The sequence below is a fragment of the Mirounga leonina genome, unplaced genomic scaffold (assembly GCF_011800145.1).
Source record: "Mirounga leonina isolate KUSES-001 unplaced genomic scaffold, KU_Mleo_1.0 Mir_418, whole genome shotgun sequence".
Taxonomy (NCBI): domain Eukaryota; kingdom Metazoa; phylum Chordata; class Mammalia; order Carnivora; family Phocidae; genus Mirounga; species Mirounga leonina.
The window spans coordinates 18,153,572-18,177,952 of NW_023270739.1; positions in this window are offsets into that span (position 1 = coordinate 18,153,572).

The window sequence follows — 24,381 nt, forward strand, 5'->3', positions numbered from 1 at the left end:
CAGAAATAGAAGGAAAATAAATGTATAGTCAACACTATACCAGTTAAATAGAAAACTTAGGTAGCAATGTTAATAACCAACAAAATATAATTCAAAATGAAGAATATTATATAACATTAATAATAAAATATGTAATCCATAAAGATACGTCATTCTTTTGCTTAACTGAAAAACAACAAAATGTGAAACAAATTTAGAAATACAAAGACAATTATTTTTATTTTTAAAGATTTTATTTATTTATTTGAGAGAGAGAGACAGAGACAGATAGCAAGAGAAAGCATGAGTGGGAAGGGGAGGGAGAGGCTAGGCTCCCTGCTCAGCGAGGCTCGATCCCAGGACCCTGAACCAAAGGCAGATGCTTAACCAAATGAGCCACCCAGGTGCCCCAAAGAAAATTTGATAATCACAGACTTTCTCTTCCTGTTCTCCACCATGGAGCAAGATCAGGGTGAAAAGGAGAACCCCATGCAGGAACTTTGCATCCACAAGCTCTGCCTCAACATCTGTGTGGGGGAGAGTGGAGAGAGACTGACCCAGGCAGCCAAGGTGCTGGAGCAGCTCACAGGCCAGACCCCTGTGTTCTCCAAAGCTAAATACACCGTCAGATCCTTTGGCATCAGTAGAGATGAAAAGATTGCTGTCCACTGCATAATCCATGGGGCTGAGGCAGAAGAAATCCTAGAGAAAGGTCTAAAGGTCCAGGAGTAGGAGTTAAGGAAAAATAACTTCTTGGGTTGCCTCGGTGGCTAAGCTTCTCACTTTTGATTTCAGCTCAGGTCATGATCTCAGAGTCATGAGATTAAGCCCCATGTTGGGCTCTGTGCTCAGCAGGGAGTCTGCTTGAAATTCTTTCTCTCCCTCTGCTCCCCCCACCCCCGCTCACGTGTCTGTGCTCTCTCTAAAATAAATAAATAAAGTCTTTATTTAAAAAAGGAAAAAAGGGGCATCTGGGTGGCTCAGTCGTTAAGCATCTGCCTTTGGCTCGGGTTGTGATCCCAGGGTCCTGGGATTGAGCCCTACATCAGGCTCCCTGCTCCATGGGAAGCCTGCTTCTCCCTCTCCCACTCCCTTTGCTTGTGTTTCCTCTCTCACTGTCTCTCTGTCAAATAAGTAAATAAAATCTTAAAAAAAAAAGAAAAGAAAAAAGAACTTCTTTGATATTGGAAACTTTGGTTTTGGGCCTGGAAGCACATCAATCTGGGGATCAAAAATGACTCAGTCATTGGTATCGATGGCCTGGATTTCCATGTGGTACTACTCTAAGTAGGCTCGTTTTCAGCATCACAGATAACAAGCGCAGGACAGTCTGTGTTGGGCCCAAACACGGAATCAGCAAAGACGAGATCACGTGTTGGTTCCATGATTGAATCATCTTTCCTGGCTAATAAATTACTGTTTCTGTCCAAAAGGCCAATAAAAACTTTTCAGTGAAATGTAAATAAAAAAGAAAAAAAAGTTCGATCACAGTGATAATACTGTGTATGGCAACATTTCTCAGATTTTGATGATGAAGTAGACAAGGTAGGGTTATAGATGGTATGAATTATGTAATTAGAAAGTTTTAAAAATATACATCTCACTTTTAAGAATAGAGAATATACATTTTAGTGCTCATGTAACATAAGAAAACTACATACTAGTTTTCAAAGAACATCTAAAGAAATCTGACTATAATGTGGTAAAACTAGAAATATATTATTAAAAGATAACAAATCTAAGCACTTAAAAATTTAAAAGCAAGCACTAATTTTCAGGGTAAAAGAAATCAAAACTGAATTTTATAAACTATACATGTATAATAATTGAAATGAAAACATGACTTGTCAAAACCTAGGTGATATGGACAAAATCCTACTCAGTAGAAATGTCCTAGCCTATAATGCTTTTATTTTTAAATGGGAAAGAATAAAATAAGCATTCAACTAAAGAGCTAGAAAAAAGAATATAATAAAAAGTTGTATGGTTGAATTGTTATAGTTAAGAACAGAAAATGGTAAATTGGAGTGCCTCGGTGGCTCAGTCAATTGTCTGACTCTTGATTTCAGCTCAGATCATGATCTCAGGGTTGTGAGATCAAGCCCTGCATCAGGCTCCATGTTGGGCATGGAGCCTGCCTAAGATTCTCTTTCTCCGGGGCGCCTAGGTGGCTCAGTCGTTAAGCATCTGCCTTCGGCTCAGGTCATGATCCCAGGGTCCTGGGATCAAGTCCCACATCGGGCTCCTTGCTCAGCGGGGAGCCTGCTTCTCCCTCTGCCGCTCCCTGCCACTCTGCCTACTTGTGATTCCTCTCTCTCTCTCTCTCTCTCTCTGTCAAATAAATAAATAAAATCTTTAAAAAAAAAAGATTCTTTCTCCCCCTTCCACTGCCCCTCCTCCCAGCCCCAGCACATTTTATCTCTTAAAAAAACAAGCAAAAAAAAAAAAAAAAAACCACAAAGAAAACCCCAGAAAGTAGTAAATTAGTAAGTAAACAAGTCATGAATAAATAACTCTTCTGGTAGATGTTTGATAATAAAACTAACTGGGGGCACCTGGGTGGCTCAGTTGTTAAGCGTCTGCCTTCCGCTCAGGTCATGGTCCCAGGGTCCTGGGATCTAGCCCCACATTGGGCTCCCTGCTCAGCGGGAAGCCTGCTTGCTTCTCCCTCCACCACTCCCCCTGCTTGTGTTCCCTCTCTCACTGTGTCTCTCTCTGTCAAATAAATAAAATCTTTAAAATAAAATAAAATAAAACTATCTTTGAATATGATAATAAAATAGACCCATCTAGGCAAACTCAAAGAAAAAAATAATACAGAACATTAGGAATGAAAATGGTGGTAGAATTGCAAGCGTAGAAGATAATATAAAAATACATATAGTTTTTTTTTTTTTAAAGATTTTATTTATTTATTTGACAGAGAGAATGAGAGAGAGAGCACATGAGAGGGGGGAGGGTCAGAGGGAGAAGCAGACTCCTTGCCGAGCAGGGAGCCTGATGCGGGACTCGATCCAGGGACTCCAGGATCATGACCTGAGCCGAAGGCAGTCGCTTAACCAACTGAGCCACCCAGGCGCCCCAAAATACATATAGTTTTTAATCAATAAATTAGAAAACATAAATGGAAATAACTGACTTCCTAGAAAAGTCAATTACAGATTGATGCATGTCTAAGGTGACTGTATTGATAAATCAGTAACCATAGAACACACTGGAAATTTTTAGGATTTACTCCACAGAAGTGCTAGTCCTAGATTATTTTACATGTTTGTTCTTTCAGATTTTCAAGTAATAGATAATTTAATTTCTATGTTAGTTGATTTATTCTGGAGATTAGAAAAAGACAGAAAACTCTTCAGTTTACCTAACTCTGATACCAAAACTGAAATGAAAGCAATAAGAAAGCTGGAGACCAATTTTACATAAATAAGGATGCAAAATCTTAAATTACAAATAGCAATCCAGGATTATATTAAAAAATACATACCATGGGGAGACAAACTTACTTCTAGGATTATAAAGATGGTTCTTACCGGGAATTGAATATGTTAATGTATTAAATGGGGAAACCTATATGATCATCCTGAGTTATATCCTAAACAAATTTGACAAACCTTGTAAGAGCATTCTGGATTACTCTTTTTATACAATGATTAGTCTCTGTCAGGTACTGATCTAGCACTTTGCATGGACTGTCTAACATAATCTTCCTAATAACCCTATGAAGGAGCTAGTACTGATTTGCTTATTTTATAGATAAAGAAACTGAGTCAGGGGCGCCTGGGTGGCTCCGTCGGTTGAGCATGTGCCTTCAGCTCGGGTCATGATCCCAGGGTTCTGGGATCGAGTCCACCATTAGGCTCCCTGCTCAGCGGGGAGCCTGCTTCTCCCTCTCCCTCTGCTGCTCCCCCTGCTTGTACTCTCTCCCTCTGTCAAATAAATAAAATCTTAAAAAAAAAAAAAGAAACTGAGTCACAGAGTGGTTACATAATCCTACCAAGATCATGCAGTTACAGATGGGACCAACGTTTGAACTTTGGCAGTTTGAATCCTGAGTCTGTGTTTTTTATCCATTATGGTATTCTTTATCTTTTTGTTCATTACTGAAAGAACAAATCCTTCCTTAATGTGGTAAAAAGGTATCCATGAGAATCCCAACAGCAAACATCATACTAAATGGTATAAAATTCCATTAAATTCATCAACAAGACAAGAATATCCTCTCATTATTTTAGTGGTTCTAGTCAATGCAGTTGTTTAAGAAAAAAAAAAAAAATCCAGGATAAGGTCAGCTGATTAGCAATTCCATCTGCCACCTGAAATCCCCTTTGCCATGCAACATAACATAATCACATACCCCAAGAATTAAAGTATGGGATATCTTTGGGATACCATTATTCTGCCTACCACAGTATCTTTGGAAATACGGTTATCTAAGAAGAGAATAAGGATAAAAAGAACAATTGCCACAAAAACCAGTGTTTGCATAACAATAAGAGATTAATCTGCCTTGTCAGTTAGTTTATTTTTCGGGAATTATATCCAGGTGGAGAAGAAGAGATGAGGGCTGGGAAGAATATGTTTTATACTTTTAGCACTAGTGACAAAATTGAATCTAGGTTGAAATAAACGCTCTAGTTTTCCTCTCATGTTTTCCTAACTCTGTGGTTCTCTGCATGGTTACAAATTCTTTCTCATATTCTAAAATCCTGCCTTGTGGCATATACTATATATATATATGTATATATATATATATATATATATATATATAAAAGAGATTTTAAGTTGTGTAATTATAACTAAAGGAGTTATTTCTGCTCACAGTTGGCCAGTTCTGGTTTGTTGTGTGACTATGTTATTGAAATTTGCATCAAGTGATTCAAGGTGCATATTATTCATTAGAAAATGGTTGGTTAGTGTAATTTTGGCTATGATGTTCCTTATGTAAACTCACTTATGTAAAATGTGCATTTGTAGTCTCCAGTGTGGCTGTGTACTGGGTCTATTACATAGTTTTGCTTAAAGATGAGAAGTTGTTATATTTTCTGTGACTTAATTAAATAAGCATTTATTTACCATAAAGCCAATGTTTTCAGTTACTTTTAGGAAGCATTTTAAAATAATGGGACCTTCCCTGTGTTGTACAGTAAAGTAGCCACTATCCACATGTGGTTATCAAGCACTTGTAATATCGCTAGTATAATTGCAATGTGCTGTAAGTGTAATATCAACTATGATTTTGGAAACAGTGCAAAAAGGAATGTAAAAATACCTCAGTTTTATATTGGTTATGTGTTGAAATGGTAATATTTTGAATATACCAGATTAAATAAAATACATTAAAAGTTATTTCCCTCTTTTTACTTTTTAAATGTGGAAACATTAACTAGAACTTTTTTTAATGTGGAAACATTGATTGGAAACTTTAAATTTACATATATGGTCACATTATTCTAGACACATTTGATCCATTTGAGACCCTTCTAATGATAATAGAAACTCATAATAAAATTATATCATCACTGTAGAGATGAGAACTTAACTTACAGTGCTCAAAAGCATGTGTACGTCTGTCCAGTTCATCTAAAAATGGAAGCAAACTATTAAGATATAAACTACAAAGAAGAGGGACTTGGTTTTACATTGCTTGAAATTATCTGATGTGTCAGAAGACCATTCCTACATATTTTGACCCTGCCTGAAGCATTTGATGCACATTCTCTATGAGTCTGAATATCTGGAGCCCTGGAGTGATTTCAAGGGTCAGGAGTCAAGATGAGAATCAAGAAAAGCTGAAACAGTCTTGACTGCTAGGTGTTTACCCCAAAGATACAAATGTAGTGATCTGAAGGGGCACCTGCACCCCAGTGTTTATAGCAGCAATGTCCACAATAGCCAAACTGTGGAAAGAGCCCAGATATCCATTGACAGATGAATGGATAAAGAAGATGTGGTATATACAGTGGAATACTACTTAGCCATCAAAAAAATGAAATATTGACATTTGCAATGACGTGGATGGAACTAGAGGGTATTATGCTAAGCGAAATAAGTCAATTAGAGAAAGAGAATTATCCTATGATCTCACTCATATGTGGAATTTAAGAAAACGGAGGATCATAGGGGAAGGAAAGGAAAAACAAAACGACAAAATCAGAGAGGGAGACAAACCGTAAGAGACTCTTAATCATAGGAAACAAACTGAGGGTTGCTTGGGTGGGGAGAGTGGTGGGGGGATGGGGTAACTGGGTGATGGACATTAAGGAGGTCATGTGATGTAGTAAGCACTGGGTATTATGTAAGACTGATGAATCACTGAACTCTACCTCTGAAACTAATAATATACTATATGTTAATTAATTGAATTTAAATTAAAAAAAAGCTGAAATAGTCTTATGTTGCTGGTGGATATTTCCCATAAGTTGGTAGAGGATGTAATGATCATTTTGTGGAGTAGCTGTGCCTAAATCTTGTTTACTATACTTCTGACTATTGGCCCAAGAAACTCAGGCTTACAGTTTATTTATGAATAGTCTTCTCTAATATGTGAAAACTTAGGGAATAAAACATTCTGGGCGCCTGGGTGGCTCACTCGGTTAAGCGGCTGCCTTCGGCTCGGGTCATGATCCCAGGATCCTGGGATCGAGTCCCGCATCGGGCTCCCTGCTCAGCGGGGAGTCTCTTTCTCCCTCTGCTCCTCCCCCCTTCTGTGAGAACTCTCTCTCTCTCATGATCTCTCATGTTCTTGTTCTCAAATAAATAAATAAAATCTAAAAAAAAAAAAAAAAATTCTGACTCATGAATGTCCTGGTTATTTGAAAGTTCTGTAGAAAACCTATTTTGTTTATGTTTGTTCTAAAACATACTAATTCAGTTTGTTGCATTAGTACAAATACTTAACAAAGGAAATTAAATCTTTGGTAATTGGGGAGCTCCGATTGGCTCAGAGCATTCATCCTGGGCAAGAATTCCCACAAACAGAATTTAAAATATTGATAAGTAGGTATAGGAGATGGAATTGAGTGCATATTATACTAACACCAAAGATCTATAAATTGCCCTTTTTGGGAATATGTAATAAGCACTTAGAACTACTTAGAAACTCTTGCATTTTATAAAACATTTATGTTAATATGGGCCCTCTTTTTAAATTTGAGGATTATCATTGAGAAACAAGAGGAGCACAGTGCAGAAAGTTGGAATGAAGTAGAACATTAGTGTGAAGCTTGAGCTTTTAAACATCAAGTTTTATTTTTTAAATTAAGTTTTTAGTTGGAAGCTTCGGGTCTGGCTTATTTATAGTGTTTCAAATATGTGTGAATGTGCTGTGGGTACATGGATATGTGCCTACAGGCTCTGTCAATAGGTGCAGTCATATATTTACATTTATGCTAAAATTCTATGCTAAACCTCCTTGTTTAAAAAAAGATTGTATGTATCCACATCCATTCTATTTAGAAAAGCAGAATGCACTAGAGATTTTTATTCATGCTATTATAATTCTTGTTTTTTTCTGATAATGGGGAACTGAGAATGGAATGGGTAAATCAAATCTATAGACCCTGAATCTTATTTTAGTTAGAAATATCAGTATCTTCACTTATTAACTATTTATTTATTTTTAAAGATTTATTTATTTGAGAGAGTGTGCGCACGTGCATGCGAGCGAGTGTTGGGGGGTAAGGGAAGAGGAAGAGTGAGAGAGAAAATCTCACGCAGACTACTTGCTGAGCACAGAGCTCTATATGGGGCTCAATCTCATGACCCTGAGATAATGACCTGAGCTGAAAATAAGAGTTGGTTGCTTAACCCACCGAGCCATCTGTGTGCCCCTCCTCATTAACTATTTATAATGTTTCATAACATGCAGGAAATTTTAGAAATAGTTTGAGCTAATTTACAATATTTTCTAATTTCTTTTACATCCTTTGCTGGAGGTATTCCTGAGCAACATAGTGTTCTAGTTAACTTTAACTGAAGCTCTGCTTTCCCCAAAAAACACCACTGCCCTTGCAGTTTTCTCTAATGGAAATATCTCATCATCCATGCATTTCATTCATGGTAGAAACTTCATTCTTTTGCTCTTATCCTATCATATGCATACCTTCTCCCATAGGTTTTATTTTAGACATATCTTTTTGAATTTCCTCCCTCTTTTCTTTCCATCACTATAACTCCATTAGTTCAGATTTCTTTGTTCCTTCCCTTGCCATATTAGCCTGACTTCCTGCCACCAATTTGTTCACTCTGTTCACCTTCCAACTGTCACAAGAACTCTCATTCTGAAACACTGATCTTAATATCTATCTTATGCTTAATATTTTTCTGATAACCCTCTTAATTCCTGGTTGCTTGCAGAATAAAGACTAAGCTTCTTGACATGTTATAAGGCTCTTCACAATCTGGAGTAAACCTGTGTTTTCTCCCCTCGTATTTTATTGTCTTTTTGTTTTTCTTTGAAGGTAAATACATAATAATTTTGACTCTTCAAATAATTCAGAGGTAAATGTTGTATTTTTGCATACATTTTTCTATGTTAATGCAAATCTTATAAATGGAAATAATGTGTAGATATAAATGAGTTAATACATGTAAAACATTTAGGATATTAACACAATATTCTGCAATTTGCTTTTTTAACTTAATATGTTTGGTTAACTCTCAAGGTCTATACATAGAGATCAAACTTAATTACTTTGGTAGTTGATATTCCATGGTGTAGGTGAATCTTAATTAATTTTTCCCTTTTTGATGGGCATTCACAAGCTTTCTCTTTTGTAATATTAAAATTATATGGTAACTGGTTTTGTTACCAGTCTTCATATAAGTACTCTTATTTCATAGGCGTCTAGAGGAATTTGCAGAAAAAAATTGTGAAACAAGAAGCAATAAGAGGATCTGTGTACCACCAATTATAAATAATACTAAAAAAAAAATATTCTGGTGCCAGAATAGAGAAATCAATGAATACAAGAAAACCCCTAGAAATAGATCAGCAGTGCATATAAGAATTTACTATAAGATAAAGTTGATATTTGAAAGATGCAAGAAAAGGAAAAAATCATTCAATAAATAGTCCTGAAAAAATGTTTTAATGACTACCTCATACCATTTAGTATCCCTTCCCTCACATTTGCCTGTTATCTTGTAGTCCAGAGACCATGAGTTTTATCCATTCCAGAGAACAAATCTCCCATTCTGCTCTTCCAAGAAGAGGAGGGGATCTGTGAATCTGATTTAGATTTTCAACCAATGTTGTTGCTTATTTCAGTATTCCATTTTTTATTTTTGAGTAGTGGTACATTGTATGGATATGTCACTATCCATTCACCTGTTAATGAACATTTCAGTTATTTCAGTTTTGGAGTATTGTAAATAAAGCTTTATGAATATTTATGTATAAATCTGTGTGGACATATGCTGTCATTTCTCTTGACTGAATACCTAGAATGGAATTGCTGATTGTGTAATAGTTATATATGTTTAACGTTTTAAGAAACTGCCAAATTGTTTCCTGAAGCGGTTGTACTATTTTATGTGCCTACCTGCAATGTGTGAGAGTTGTAGTTGGTTTAAATCCCTGTCAACATTGGTATGTGAACTCTTTTTAATCATGGCCATTTTAATAGATATGACTAGTATCTCATGCTTTCAATTTGCATTTCTCTAAAGACAAATGATGTTGAGCATCTTTTCATGTTTTTACTTGCCATCTGTATATCTTCTTTGTTGTAGTATCTGCTTCAAATCTTTTGCCCACTTTTTTTTAAATTAGGTTGTTGATTTTCTTATTAGTGTACTTTAGGATTTCTTATCTGGATTAAAAAATATATGGGAAGTGTGATTTGCAAATGTTTTCTCTCAGTTCATTTCCTTTTTATTCTCTTAATGGTGTCTTTGAAGAGCAGAAACTCTTAATTTTGATGAAGTTTTAGTTTGTCTGATTTTCTTATGTAGGGCATTTTGGTGTCCTATCAAGAAATCTTTGCTTAACCTAAGGGCACAAATTTTCTCATAAATTTTCTTGTAGAAGTTCTAAGGTTTTAAGTTTTGCTTTTAAATATAGGATTCCTTTTAAAGTTAATTTTTTAAAGTTAATTTATTTTGGCCTAAGGATATCCATTTGTTTCAGCACAATTTTTTGAATTCTTTAATGTTTTGCCATTGTGCCTTTGTAACAAATCAATCACATATATGTATAGGTCTAAATGTACTCTGTTTTCCTCCATTCTGTTCCACTGATTTATCTTTAATACTGTACCATCTCTTATTTACCATAAAGCTTCATCATAGTCTTAAAATCAGGTAGTGTAAGTCTCCAACTTTGTTCTTTTTCAAAGTTGCTTTGGCTAGTTGAGGTCCTTTGTATTTCCACATGAGTTTTAAAATCAGTTTCTACAAAACAAGCTTGCTGGAATTTTGATTGAATTACATTGAATCTCAAGATCAATTTGTAAAAAATTAACATCATAACAATATTGAGTCTTCTGATTTATGAACTTGATATTACCTCATCATTTCTTTAGGTCCTCTAATTTCTCTCAGTATACATATTTACACATCTACTGTCAAATTTATTCCTGAGTATTTCATATTTTTCACGCTATTGTAAATGGTATTTTTTTATGTTGAAAATAATCATTTGCTTGACAAATATTTATTGAATATTTAATGAGAAAAAAGAAGTGGACTGGGGGAACATTTGTTGTAACATATGTTGCTTTGCACAGCATTCTTCTACCCTTTGGGAGATAACCCTTCCACGTAAATGGTCCTAGTAAAGTCTGCTAATCAAGGAACCTCCTGTCTTGGCCATAGGGTTGGGCATACCATCCAAACCAATCCTAATCCTTCCACAAGATTTTCCAGTACTTGGGCAAGTGAGTGGTAGAAGGAAGAAGACAGTTCCTCTCCAAGCAGTGAACTGTTAGGATACACTATCCTGGACAATGCTCCATATGACTCCCAAATCTATATCTCCCGCTGTAATCTTTCCTTTATCCTCTAGAATATTTTTTTCATTTTTAAAAATTTAAATTCAGTTAATTAGCATATAATGTATTATTGGTTTCATGGGTAGAGGTCAGTGATTCATCAGTCTTATATATAATAACCAGTGCTCATGTAAATGGTATTTTTAAACAAAACTTTGATTTCTGATTGCTCTTTGCTAGCATATAGAAATACAGTTGCTATTTATCTATTGAATTGTATCTTGCAGCTTTGGTAAACACACTTCAATGTTTTTTGGAGCAAGCTTTTCTTTTTTAAAATGTTTTGTCTTGAATAATTTTATATTTATAAAAGTATTGCAAAGATAGGTCAGAGAGTTCCCTGTACTTTTCACACAATTTCCCTAATTAAACACAATTTTTAATTTTAGTAGCTTTTTTTTTGTAGGTTTCATAGGGTTTTCTATAAACATGATTGTTATTTTCAAATAGATTTTCTTCTTTCTTTACAATCTCGAGCTTTTTATTTCTTTTTCTTGTAGCTGCTTTTCTAGCCACTACTTTGGTCAGAATCTCTGGCATATTTCTTGGTGGTGTTAGGGCTGCGTACAGTGTACTTAATGGTGGTACATGACATAATTAGGTTTCCTAAGTCTCTCCCCTTCTTCAGGGGGTCTGGGATGGAATCTGTTGAGGATGGGAGGTTCTCGGTGTTTGGGGGATTGAGGTGGGTCAGGGACTACTCAGCAGCAGAGGGCCTCTCTCTTTTTCTCATGTTCTTGCTGGGGCTGATGGTGCAGGGGGCATGTACTCCTAGGAGGCCATATAGACCATAAGGTCCACTGACCTGTTGCTATAGCCAAATTCATTGTCATACTAAGAAATGAACTTGACAAAGTGGTCTTTGAGTGCAGTGCCAGCCCCAGCTTTGAAGGTGGAGGAGTGGGTGTTACTGTTAAATTTACAGGAGACAACCTGGTCCTCAGTGTAACCCAGGATATCCTTTAGGGGGCTTTCCCATGCCTGCTTCACCACTTTCTTTGTGTTACCATATTTGACATTTTTTTCTAAGTAAGTCGGATTTATGACCATCACTTTGGTAGTGGGGATGGAGAAGGCCATGTGCGTGAGTCTCCCATTCAGCTCAAGAATGACCTTGCCCATAGCCTTGGCAATGCCAGCAGATGCAGGGATGATGTTCTGGGCAACCCATGCTACAGTTTTGCAGAGAGGCCATCCACGGCAATGATGGCATGGACTGTAGTCGTAAGTTCCTCCATGATGCTAAAGTTGTCATGGACGACTTTGGCTAGGGAAGCCAAGTAGTTGGTGGTGCAGGTGGTGCAGTGTTGATGACAATCTTAAGGGAGTTTTATACTTCTCATGGTTCATGCCCATCCTAAACATGGGGGCATCAGCAGAAAGGACAGAGATGATGACCCTTTTGTCTCTAAGCCTTCTTGGAGTTCAGAAGGCTTTCAGTATCTTTGTTACCTTGGGTTCAATCCCAACCTTCTCCAAGGTAGAAAAGATACCAGAAGACTCCATAGTGTATTCAGCACCAGCATTATCCCATTGTGATGTTGGTGGTATCTAGTTCCTGGAAGATAAAGATTGGCTTTTCATTGATGACAAGCTTCCCAGTCTCAACCTTGATTGTGCCATTGAACTTGTCATGGGTGGAATCATACTGGAATATGTAGACCAGATATTTGAGATCAGTGAAAGGGTCAATGATGGTGACAATATTTACTTTGTCAGGGTTACAAGGATCTCTGGTGACCAGGTGCCCAATAGGGACAAATACATTTACTCTGATCATCATCGTGTCTCAGGGTTGATGCAGGAGAGGATGCAGCTGTCTATCAAATGAAGAGGAGAAGAGAGCCTTCAGTTACAATGTTGAATAGAAGTTGTGTGAACAGACATCCTTGCCTTTTCTTGATCTTAAAGGGAAAGTATTCAGTCTTTAATCATCATATGTGATGTTAGCTGTAAGTTTTTTTAGATGTCTTTTACCAGATTGATGAAGTTTTCTTTTATTCCCAGTTCAACAGTTTATTATTAGGAATTAATGTTGCATTTTGGCACTTGTTGAGTAATGTTGGATTTCTGCACTTATTGAGATAATCATAGGACTTTTCTTTTGTAGTCTGTTAATATGATATATAATGAATGTTAAAACAAACTTGTATTCCTGAGATAAACTACATTTCATCATGATATAGTATCCTTTTTATATATTGTTGGGTTCAACTTGCTAAAATTTTATTGAGGATTTTGTGTCTATGTTGATGAGTGATATATTGACCTGTAGTTCTCTTTTGTTGTGTATCTTTGTCTATTCTCACAGAATGCTAATCTCAGAATGTTAGGCATTATTTGTGTCTCTTAAATATTATTCAACCATTTTTGTAGAATTGATATTCTTAAATGGTTGGCAGAATTTCTGTTGAAGCCGTATGGACCTGGAGGTTTTGTTTTGTGGAGAATGTTTTTAACTAAAAGTTCAAATTCAATTTCTTTAATAGATGTCAGACTATTCAGGCTATTTCTTTTCGAGTGAGTTTTGGTAATTTGTGTTTTTTAAGAAACTTGTCCATTTCATCTAATTTTCTGATTTCTTGTATAAAGTCATTAATATTCTACTACATGTTTTATATCTTTAGAATATGCAGTGATGTTATCTCTTTCTGATATTGGTAATTTGTGTTTTCTAGAGCAGTTTAGCTATAGATTTATCAATTTTATAGAATTTTTTTAAAGAATCAGATTTTGATTTCATGATTTTCTCAATTACTCTGTTTTCTGTTTCCTTTGGTTTCTGCTATTCTTTAATATTTCCTTACTTAGGGCTTAATACGTTCTTTTTTTTGTTGTTTCTTAAGGTGGAAGCTAAGGTCAGCAATTTGTGACCTTTCTTCTGATCTAATATTGTCATTTTAATGTTTAAATTTTCCTTTAGGTACTGCTTTAGTTGCATCCCAAAAGTTTTGATATATTGTGTTTTTTCTTTTTGGTTCAAAATATCTCATCATCTTCCTTTTTGAGATCTTCTTTGATCTACATGTTATTTAGTTTTCAATATTTGTGGGGTTTCCAGATACTTTTCTGTTAATGATATTTAATTTAATTCCACTGGTGTGAGAGAACATATTTTGAATGATTTGAATCATTGAGATTTGTTTTATGACATACAATATGGTATATTTTGATACATGAGCTGTGTTTATTTGAAAAGAATGTGCATTCAGCAGCTATTGGGTAGAGTGTCCTATAAATGTTATTTAAGTTGGTTAATAGTATTATTGAGGCCTTACATGCCCTTATAATTTTCTTTTTACTTGCTCTATCAATTACTGAGCGAGGGGTGTTGAATCCTCAAGTATAGGTAAAGTCTATTTCTTTTTGCAGTTGTAACAGTTTTTGCTTCATGTATTTTGAAGTTCTGTTACTAGATGCAAAAAACATTTAGGATTATAATATCTTCTTAATAAATTGGGTTCTTTATCATTATGAAATGATTTTCTCTATCCCTTGTTCTGAATAATTTTTGCTCTGAAATGTAATTTATCCAATGTTAATATAGTTATTCAGCTTTCTTTTGATTATTGTCAGTATGGTTTTTCTGCCCTTTAACTTTTTATCTGTTTGTGTCTTTCTATTTAAAGTAGGGTCTTGTGGTGAGCATATAGTTAGGTCTCAGTTTTTTTTAAATCCAGTCTCACAGTTTTTCCTTTTTAACTAGGGTAATTAGATCATTTAGAGTTAATGTAATTATTGTTGTGGTTATATATAAATCTACCATCTTATCGTCTACTTTCTATTTCTTCCATCTGTTCTTTGTTCCCCTTTTCTGCTTTCTTTGCCTCTTTTGTATTATTTTTTAATGATTTCATAGGTTAATTTAAATGACTACATTGTATCCAATATTTTTGTTTCATTTATGGCTTTATTCATTAAATTATTTTATTTTATTTATTCATTAATTTTTAATTTATATAATTTAGCACACATTCACTAAACAGCTATTGTGTTGAGTGGTTAGAGAACGAATTTTACAGAAGGTGAATCTTGATCTAGGCTTTGGAGAAATGGTAAAATATGATTGGTTAGAGAATCTTACAGGTTAATAGAAGGGTGTGAATAAAGGCATATAAGGTACAAATTAATAAAGCAGGATTGGATGAGCTTAGCAAGAGGAACAGAAGTACAGATATTCTGAGAATATCCTAGGAAATTGAAATGCTTCAAGGAATTTATTCATTTATTTTTATTTATCTATTTAAAGAAGTAATCATGTGTTTTTTAAATTCTGGCTGAGGGGTTCACATTCTGCAAACAATCTTTTTTTAAATTTAAATTCAATTAATTAACATATAATGATTACTAGTTTCAGAGATAGAGATCAATGATTCATCAGTCTTAAATAATACCCAGTGCTCCTTACATCACATGCCCTCCTTAGGGTCCATAACCCAGCTACCCCATCCCCCACTCCACCCCCCTTCTGCAACCCTCAATTTGTTTCCTGTGATTAAGAGTCTCTTATGGTTTGTCTCCCTCTCTGATTTTGTCTTGTTTTTTTTCCATTGGATAATCTTTCCTGCTTTGTCTAAGATTAGTTGACCATAGACTTTTTCCTCTCTTCCCCTATGATCCTGTGTTTTGTTTCTTAAATTCCACATATAAGTGAGAATATAGGATAATTGTCTTTCTCTGATTGGCTTATTTCACTTAGCATAACGCCCTCTAGTTCCATCCACGTCATTGCAAATGGCAAGATTTCATTTTTTGATGGCTGAGTAGTATTCCATCGTATATATATATACCACGTCTTCTTTATCCATTTATCTGTCAGTGGACATCTGGGTTCTTTCCACAGTTTGGCTATTGTGGACATTGCTGCTATAAACATTGGGATGCAGGTGCCCCTTCGGATCACTACATTTGTGGTTTTGGGGTAAATGCCCAGTAGTGCAATTGCTGGGTCATAGAGTAGCTTTATTTTCAACTTTTTGAGGAACCTCTGTACTGTTTTCCAGAATGGCTGCATTAGCTTGCATTCCCACCAGCAGTGTCAGAGGGGTCCCCTTTCTCCACATTCTCGCCAACATCTCTTGTTTCCTGAGAGGTTAATTTTAGCCATTTTGACAGGTGTGAGTTGTATCTCATTGTGGTTTTGATTTGTATTTCCCTGATGCCTAGTGATGTGGAGCATTTTTTCATGTATCTGTTGGCCACTTGTATGTCTTTGGAGAAATGTCTGTTCATGTCTTCTGTCCATATCTTGATTGGATTACTTGTTCTTTGGGTGTTGAATTTGATAAGTTCTTTATAGATTTTGGATACTAGCCCTTTATCTGATAAGACATTTGCAAATATCTTCTCCCATTCTGTCGGTTGTCTTTCTGTTGTTTCCTTTGCCGTGCAAAAGCTTTTTATCTTGATGAAGTCCCAATAGTTCATTTTTGCTTTTGTTTCCCTTGCCCTTGGAGACGTGTCTAGCAAGAAGTTGCTGCAGCTGAGGTCGAAGAAGTTGCTGCCTGTGTTCTTCTCTAGGGTTCCTGTCCTGTCCTGATCGATTCCTGTCTCACATTTAGGTCTTTCGTCCAATCTGAGTCTATTTTTGTGTGTGATGTAAGGAAATGGTCCAGTTTCATTCTTTTGCGTGTGGTTGTTCAATTTTCTCAACACCATTTGTTGAAGAGACTGTCTTTTTTCCATTGGATAATCTTTCCTGCTTTGTCTAAGATTAGTTGACCATAGACTTGAGGGTCCATTTCTGGGTTCTCTATTCTGTTCCATTGATCTGTGTGTCTGTTTTTGTGCCACTAACAGACTGTCTTTGATGGTCACAGCTTTGTAATAGAGATTGAAGTCAGAGATTGTGATGCTGTCAGCTTTGGTTTTCTTTTTCAACATTCCTCTGGCTCTTTGGGGTCTTTTCTGGTTCCATACAAATTTTAGGATTATTTGTTCCAGCTCTGAGAAAAATGTTGATGGTATTTTGATAGGGCTTGCATTGAATGTATAGATTTTTCTGGGTAGCAAAGACATTTTAACAATATTTGTTCTTCCAGTCCACGAACATGGAACATTTTTTCCATTTCTTTGTGTCTTCATCAGTTTCTTTCATGAGTGTTCTATAGTTTTCAGAGTATAGATCCTTCATCTCTTTGGTTGATTTATTCCTAGGTATCTTATGGTTTTGGGTGCCATTGTAAATGGGATTGACTCCTTAATATCTCTTTCTTCTGACTCATTGTTAGTGTATAAAAATGCAACTGATTTCTGTCCATTGATTTTATATCCTGCCTCTTTGCTGAATTCCTGTATAAGTTCTAGCAATTTTGGGGTAGAATCTTTTGGGTTTTCTTTTTTTTTTAAGATTTTTTTTTAAAATTTATTTATTTGAGACAGAGAGAATGAGAGAGAGAGAGCACATGAGAGGGGGGAGGGTCAGAGGCAGAAGCAGGCTCCCTGCCGAGCAGGGAGCCCGATGCGGGACTCGATCCAGGGACTCCAGGATCATGACCTGAGCCGAAGGCAGTCGCTTAACCAACTGAGCCACCCAGGCGCCCGAATCTTTTGGATTTTCCACATAAAATTTCATGTCATCTGCAAAGAGTGAGAGTTTGACTTCTTTGCTGATTTGGATGCCTTTTATTTCTTTTTGTTGTCTGATTGCTGACACTAGGATTTCTATTACTATGTTGAACAACAGTGGTGAGAGTAGACATCCTTGCTGTGTTCTGATCTTAGGGGGAAAGCTCTCAGTTTTTCTCCATTGAGAATGATATTCATTGTGGGCTTTTCATAGATGGCTTTTATGATATTGAGGTATGTTTCCTCTATCCCTACAGTGTGAAGAGTTTTAATCAAGAAATGATGCTGTACTTTGTCAAATGCTTTATCTGCATCTGTTGAGAGGATCATATGGTTCTTGTCCTTTCTTTTATTAATACAGTATGTCACATTGTTTGATTTGCAGCTGTTGAGCTACCCCTGCAGCCTGGAATAAATCCCACTTATTTGTGATTAAGAATCGTTTTATATACTGTTGGATCCTATTGGCTAGTATCTTGGTGAGAATTTTGGCATCCATGTTCATCAGGGATATCGGTCTGTAATTTTCCTTTTTGGTAGGGTCTTTGTCTGGTTTTGGGATCAAAAACAAAACAACAAAATGCTGGCCTCATAGAAAGAATTTGGAGTTTTTCCTTCCATTTATATTTTTTTGAAACAGTTTCAGAAGAGTAGGTATTAATTCTTCTTTAAATATTTGGTAGAATGCTCCTGGGAAGGCATCTGGCCCTGGACTCTTATTTGTTGGGAGATTTTTCTTACTGCTTCAATTTCCTTGCTGATTTTGTGTCTGTTCAAGTTTTCTATTTCTTCCTGTTTAAGTTTTGGTAATTTATACATCTCTAGGAATGTATCCATTTCTTCCAGATTGCCTAATTTGTTGGCATATAGTTGCTCATAATATGTTCTATAATTGTTTGTATTTCTTCGGTGTTTGTTGTGCTCTCTCCTCTTTCATTCATGATTTTATTTATTTGGGTCCTTTCTCTTTTCTTTTTGATAGGTCTGGCCAGAGGTTTATCAGTCTTAATAATTCTTTCAGAGAACCAGCTACTAGTTTTGTCCATCTGTTCTACTGTTCATTTGGTTTCTATTTCAATTGATTTTAGCTCTAATTTTTATTAATTCTCTTCTCCTGCTGGGTTTAGGCTTTTTTTGCTTTTCTTTCTTCAGCTCCTTTAGGTGTAAGTTTAGGTTGTGTATTTGAGACCCTTCCTGTTCTTGAGAAAGACTTGTTTTGCTATCTACTTCCCTCTTAGGACTGCCTTTGCTGCATCCCAAAGGTTTTGAACATTTGTGTTTTCATTTTAAAGGATTGATTTAAAAAAAAGAATTTTAAAAGCCTAATATTCTCAATGAAGTTGTAAAGCATATGTACATTTTATCAGTTTCCTGGCTTAACTGTCACTTTTTGAGTCTCAGGAGGATAAGTACCATTAAACAAAATAAATCATTGTATGGAAATAACTTTAAGGCCAAAATAAAGTTAAAACCTGAGAATTGACTTATTATATTTGAGTTTTAGTTTCCTCAAAACCTTCTTAATTGCCAAATAAGTTGTCTAATTCTCATCTAAATTGACCTCTTCAGTTCCTTTTAGAAGTTTCCTGTTTTAAATTGTGTAATGCTTTCTCTTAGCTTTATTTCTACTCCTGGACAACTCTCAATGCCCTTTGTATAACCTTTTCTTCTGCTGGATCCTTAAATATTGTTAAATATCTATGGTTTTCTTGTCTGTCCTACATTTCTTTCATTTTTTGTTTTCTCACTAGTTGTTTTATATAGGTTCTCTGACAGTTTTAGTGAGGCCCAGAGGTTTTCAGACTTTGAGTTGCTTTATACTTGGTGCTGTCTACCCATCTCAGGTTTCATTTTTTTTTTTAACTCAGGAATTGATAGATTTTAACTAATACCTACCTCTGAGAGAAGGTTTCAACTTTCCCCCATATACAAATTTTCTGCTTGAGGTATTTTGAGTCTAATGGCCTCCCTCTTACAGAGTCTGGTATCAGGTACTCCCATGATTTTACCTTTTACTTAATAATTTGTTTTATGAATTTGTTGGACTGTCTTCTAACTAATATAATCCATGCTGGTACTGTGTACTAGTAACTCGAGCTTTATAGGTATTGATTATTTTGATCTCACAAGAACACTATAAGGTAGTACTATTTTTTTTTTTTAAAGATTTTTATTTATTTATTTGAGAGAGAGAGAACACATGAGAGGGGATAGGGTCAGAGGACGAAGCAGACTCCCTGCTGAGCAGGGAGCCCGATGCGGGACTCGATCCCGGGACTCTAGGATCATGACCTGAGCCGAAGGCAGTCGCTTAACCAACTGAGCCACCCAGGCGCCCTATAAGGTAGTACTATTATTATCATCTCTTTTTTATGGTTGAGGAATTGAAGTTCAGAGAGGTTGAATACTTTATCCAGGGCTACTCACATCACGTAATGGAGCCAGGTTTTGAACTCAAGTAGTCTGACTTCAGAAACATGCTTCTAAATATCTATCTATCTATCTATCTATCATAGTCTTCTGAAAGCCTTACTTGTAAGTATGTTAGGTACTTACAATTTAGTGCCTTTAAACCTGAAGTCACTGTTTTCTCTCCTTCTCCACTGTCCTCCCCCAAATATGCTCTTCTTTTTTACATCTTAGTTTTTTTTTTTTTTTTCTGGTTATTTACGCTTGAAAACTGAGTCATTCTAGGTTACCGTCTCCTTCTTTCCTCATTTGGCCCCTGTATCTTACTGATTTGTCCTTTTAATTAACTATGAATAAGTGCCTTCTACTCATTTTCATTGTCCCTTCTTAGTTGAAATTTGTTATGATCTCTCATTTGAAATAGTTTTCATTCTGTGCTAGCTGGAACTGCACTTACCTTACTACTTTGTAACTGCTTATGTGTCTGTCTTCTCTATTAGACTCTCTTCTTGTAAATGTGGACCCTGAATTATGATTTTGTACTCTCAGTTCCTAGCTTAATACGTGACATACAATTGGTATACAATACATAATTTGTGAATACATGAATTAACTTGTCATTAGACCTTAGTTTTTTAAATTGTTTTTTATTTTAATTCCAATACAATTTATATACAGTGTTATATTAGTTTCAGGTGTACAATATAGTGTTTGAACAATTCTATGCATTACTCAGTGCTCATCATGATAATTATACTCTTAATTCCCTTCACCTATTTTCACCCATCCTCTCCCCACTCTCATCTCGTAACCATCAGTTTGTTTTCTATAGTTAAGAGTCTGTTCCTTGGTTTGTCTCTCTCTTTTTTATTCCTTGCTCATTTGTTTTGTTTCTTAAATTCCACATATGAGTATAATCATATGGTATTTGTCTTTCTCTGGTTCATTTAGTGTGGCATTACACTCTCTAGATCCATCCATGTTATTGCCAATGGCAACGTTTTATTCTTTTTTTTATGGCTAAATAATATTCCATTATATATAGATATGGGTAGATTTAGATCGATCTATTTATGTATCTATGTATTGATGTATCTATGTATCCATCGATCTATCTATAGGCTGCTTCCATAATTTGGCTATTGTAAATAATGCTGCAATAAACATAGTTGTGTATTTATCTTTTTGAATTAGTGTTTTTGTATTCTTTAGATAAATACACAGTAGTGGAATTACTGGATCATATGGTAGTTCTGTTTTTAATTTTTTTGAGGAACCTCCATACTGTTTTCCACAGTGGCTGTACCAGTTTGCATTCCCACCAACAGTGCATGTGGGTTCCTTTTTCTCCACGTCCTCACCAACACTTGTTTCTTGTATTGTTGATTATAGCCATTCTTACATGTGTGAGGTGTTTTGTCATTGCAGTTTGACTTGCATTTCTCATAATGAGTGATGTTAGGCATCTTTTCATGTATCTGTTGCCTATATCTATGTCTTCTTTGGAGAAATGTCTTCATGTTTTCTCCCCATTTTTAATTGGATTGTTTGATTTTTTTGGTGTTGAGTTGTATCAGTTCTTTATATATTTGGGGTTCTAACCCTTCATCATTAGCACATATCTTCTCCCATTTCAGTATGTTGTCTTTTAGTTCTGTTGATTATTTCCTTTGTTGTGTAGAAGTTTTCTATGTTGATGTAGACCCAATTGTTTTTTTTTTTGCTTTTGTTTCCCTTGCTTTAGGAGACATATCTAGAAGGATGTTGTTATAGTCAATTTCAGAGAAATTATTGCTTGTGCTCTATTCTAGAATTTTTATGGTTTCAGATCTCAAATTTAGGCCCTTAATCTATTTCGAGTTTATTTTTGTATACAGTGTAAGAAAATGGTACATTTTCATTCTTTTGCATGTAGCTGTCCAGTTTTTCCAACACCATTTGTCGAAAAGAATGTGTTTTTCCCACTGCATATTTTTGGCTTCTTTATCTAAGAGTGACCATATAATTGTAGATTTATTTCTGGGTTTTGTATTCTGTCCCATTGATTTATGTGTCTGTTTTTGTGCCAGTACCATACTGTTTTTTTTTTTTAATTTTAATTTTAATTTTTTTTTGAGAGAGAGATCGAGCACAAGTGAGAGAGAGAGCAAAAGCAGAGGGGCAGAGGGAGAAGGAGAAGCGGGCTTCCTGCTGAGCAGGGAGCCCGATGTGGTGCTGGATCCCAGGACCCTGGAATCATGACTCGAGCTGAAGGCAGACACTTAACCAATTGAGCCACCCAGGCGCCCCAGTACCATACTGTTTTTTGATTACTACAGCTTTGTAATACAAGTTAAATTCTGTAATTGTGATTCCTTCAGGTTTTTTCTTTTTCAAGATTGCTTTGGCTATTCAGGGTCTTTTGTGGTTCCATACAAATTCTAGGATTGTTTGTTCTAGTTCTGTGAAAAATGTTGTTGGTATTGATAGGGATTGCATTTAATGTCTAGATTGCTTTGGGTAATTTAGACATTTAAACAGTATTTGTTCTTCCAATCCATGAGCATGGAATGTCTTTCCATTTCTTTGTGTCATCTTGAATTTCTTTGAAATGGTGCATTTGTAAATGGGATTATTTTCTTAATTTCTCTCTCTGCTGCTTCATTATTAGTGTATAGAAATGCAACAAATTTCTGTACATTGATTTTGTATACTGTGACTTTATGGTAGTTTTTTGGTGGAATATTTCAGGTTTTCTATGTATGGTATCATGTCACCTGTAAATATTGAAAGTTTTACTTCTTCCTTACCAATTTGGGTGCCTTTTATTTCTTTGTGTTGTCTGATTGCTGTGGTTGGGACTTCCATTACTGTGTTGAATAAGAGTGGTGAGAGCGGACATCCTTGTCTTATTCCTGACCTTAGCGGATAAGCTCTCAGTTTTTCCCCTTTGAGTATGATGTTTATTGTGGGTTTTTCATGTATGGCCTTTATGTATTGAGGTATGTTCCCTCTAAACCTGCTTTGTTAAGGGTTTTTATCATGAATGGATGTTGTAGTTTGTCAGATGCTTTTTCTGCATCCATCGAAATGATCATATGGTTTTTATCCTTTCTGTTATTGATGTGATCTGTCATGTTGATTGATTTGTGAATAGTATCAAAATATGTATACGTTATCTTCAAAATATGTTGTATTGTAAAATGATATCTTCAAAACTATGATAATCTTCTTGTGGTTTATAACAGTCCAAATCTTCAATTATATTTTCAAGTATGAAATACTGATTATCTTGGTAACATTTGAACAGCAAGAACAGTTTATATTCTTCCCATAATGCAGAAATGTCTTTTAACTTATATAAATCTCTGACATCTCAGAAGGATTGTGTTAAAATGGAGGAGGCAGGTGTCATAAATCTTTATTCTTTGGTAGAGAATATAATAGCTGAGTGTTAATTGCTTCCAATATTTAAGTATTTATATAAAGTAATAGGGAATTTTTGGATTCACTTTTAATACATGGCAGTAGTCCTACATTCACTAATAATTTCTGGAGGTGGTTATATTCCCTAATAATTTCCTTATATCAAATAAATGAAGTTATTGTTCCAAGGAGAATGCATGAAAGATGGCATTCATTTTCTACATGACTAGAATTTTCTCATGCAACATGCTGCTGGCTGTGGGACTCTGAGCCTTCTTTTTGTTTTTCAAAGCACGGTTCTGCTTAACTGTTAACTCTGCGCTTGTGCTTTATTTGCAGCATCTGGCGAGGCCCCAATGTGAACTGCACAGACAGTTCGGGTTACACTGCTTTACACCATGCAGCCTTAAATGGACATAAGTAAGTGCTATTTATTTGGACTAGAAACCTGGTGTATTTAGTTACATGTGATGAAATTCATTATGTTGATAATACCTATCTCATGTTGCCAGGAGTTTCCTGGGCTTAGGTGAATTTGAAGAGGCACTAGGTGGCAACACTGACAATTTAAACTTGGTAAGAATGTTGCTGTGGATGATTATGTGCAGAGTATAAACCAAGAGAATTGTTCTAAAATAGTCAAATATCATGCAAGAAGAATAGAAGAAGTGACAGGACATGTTAGTTATGTGTAGTTTTCAGGGGGGGAATGGGATAAAACCAATTAGTAATGCCACCCTACCTTTTTGGGTGTCTTTATCTAACATGGGGAGTATTCACCAAGAGTAAAATCTTAATAGGTTCTTACTATGAATGTGAACCACTTCAAAATCCTTCAAATTTAGGAAATATGCTTTTTCTATGTCATTCAAGATAGTCTTTCTAAAGGTTTTAAATTTCTTTAACCTTTGGAATTATGTTTCAATAATGTGATAGCCTACAGTATGGACAGTGAAAGACTGTGTAACCATCACCATCATTTCATTTCTAGTGTTTTATCTAGGTTACCTAATGGTTTACTGAC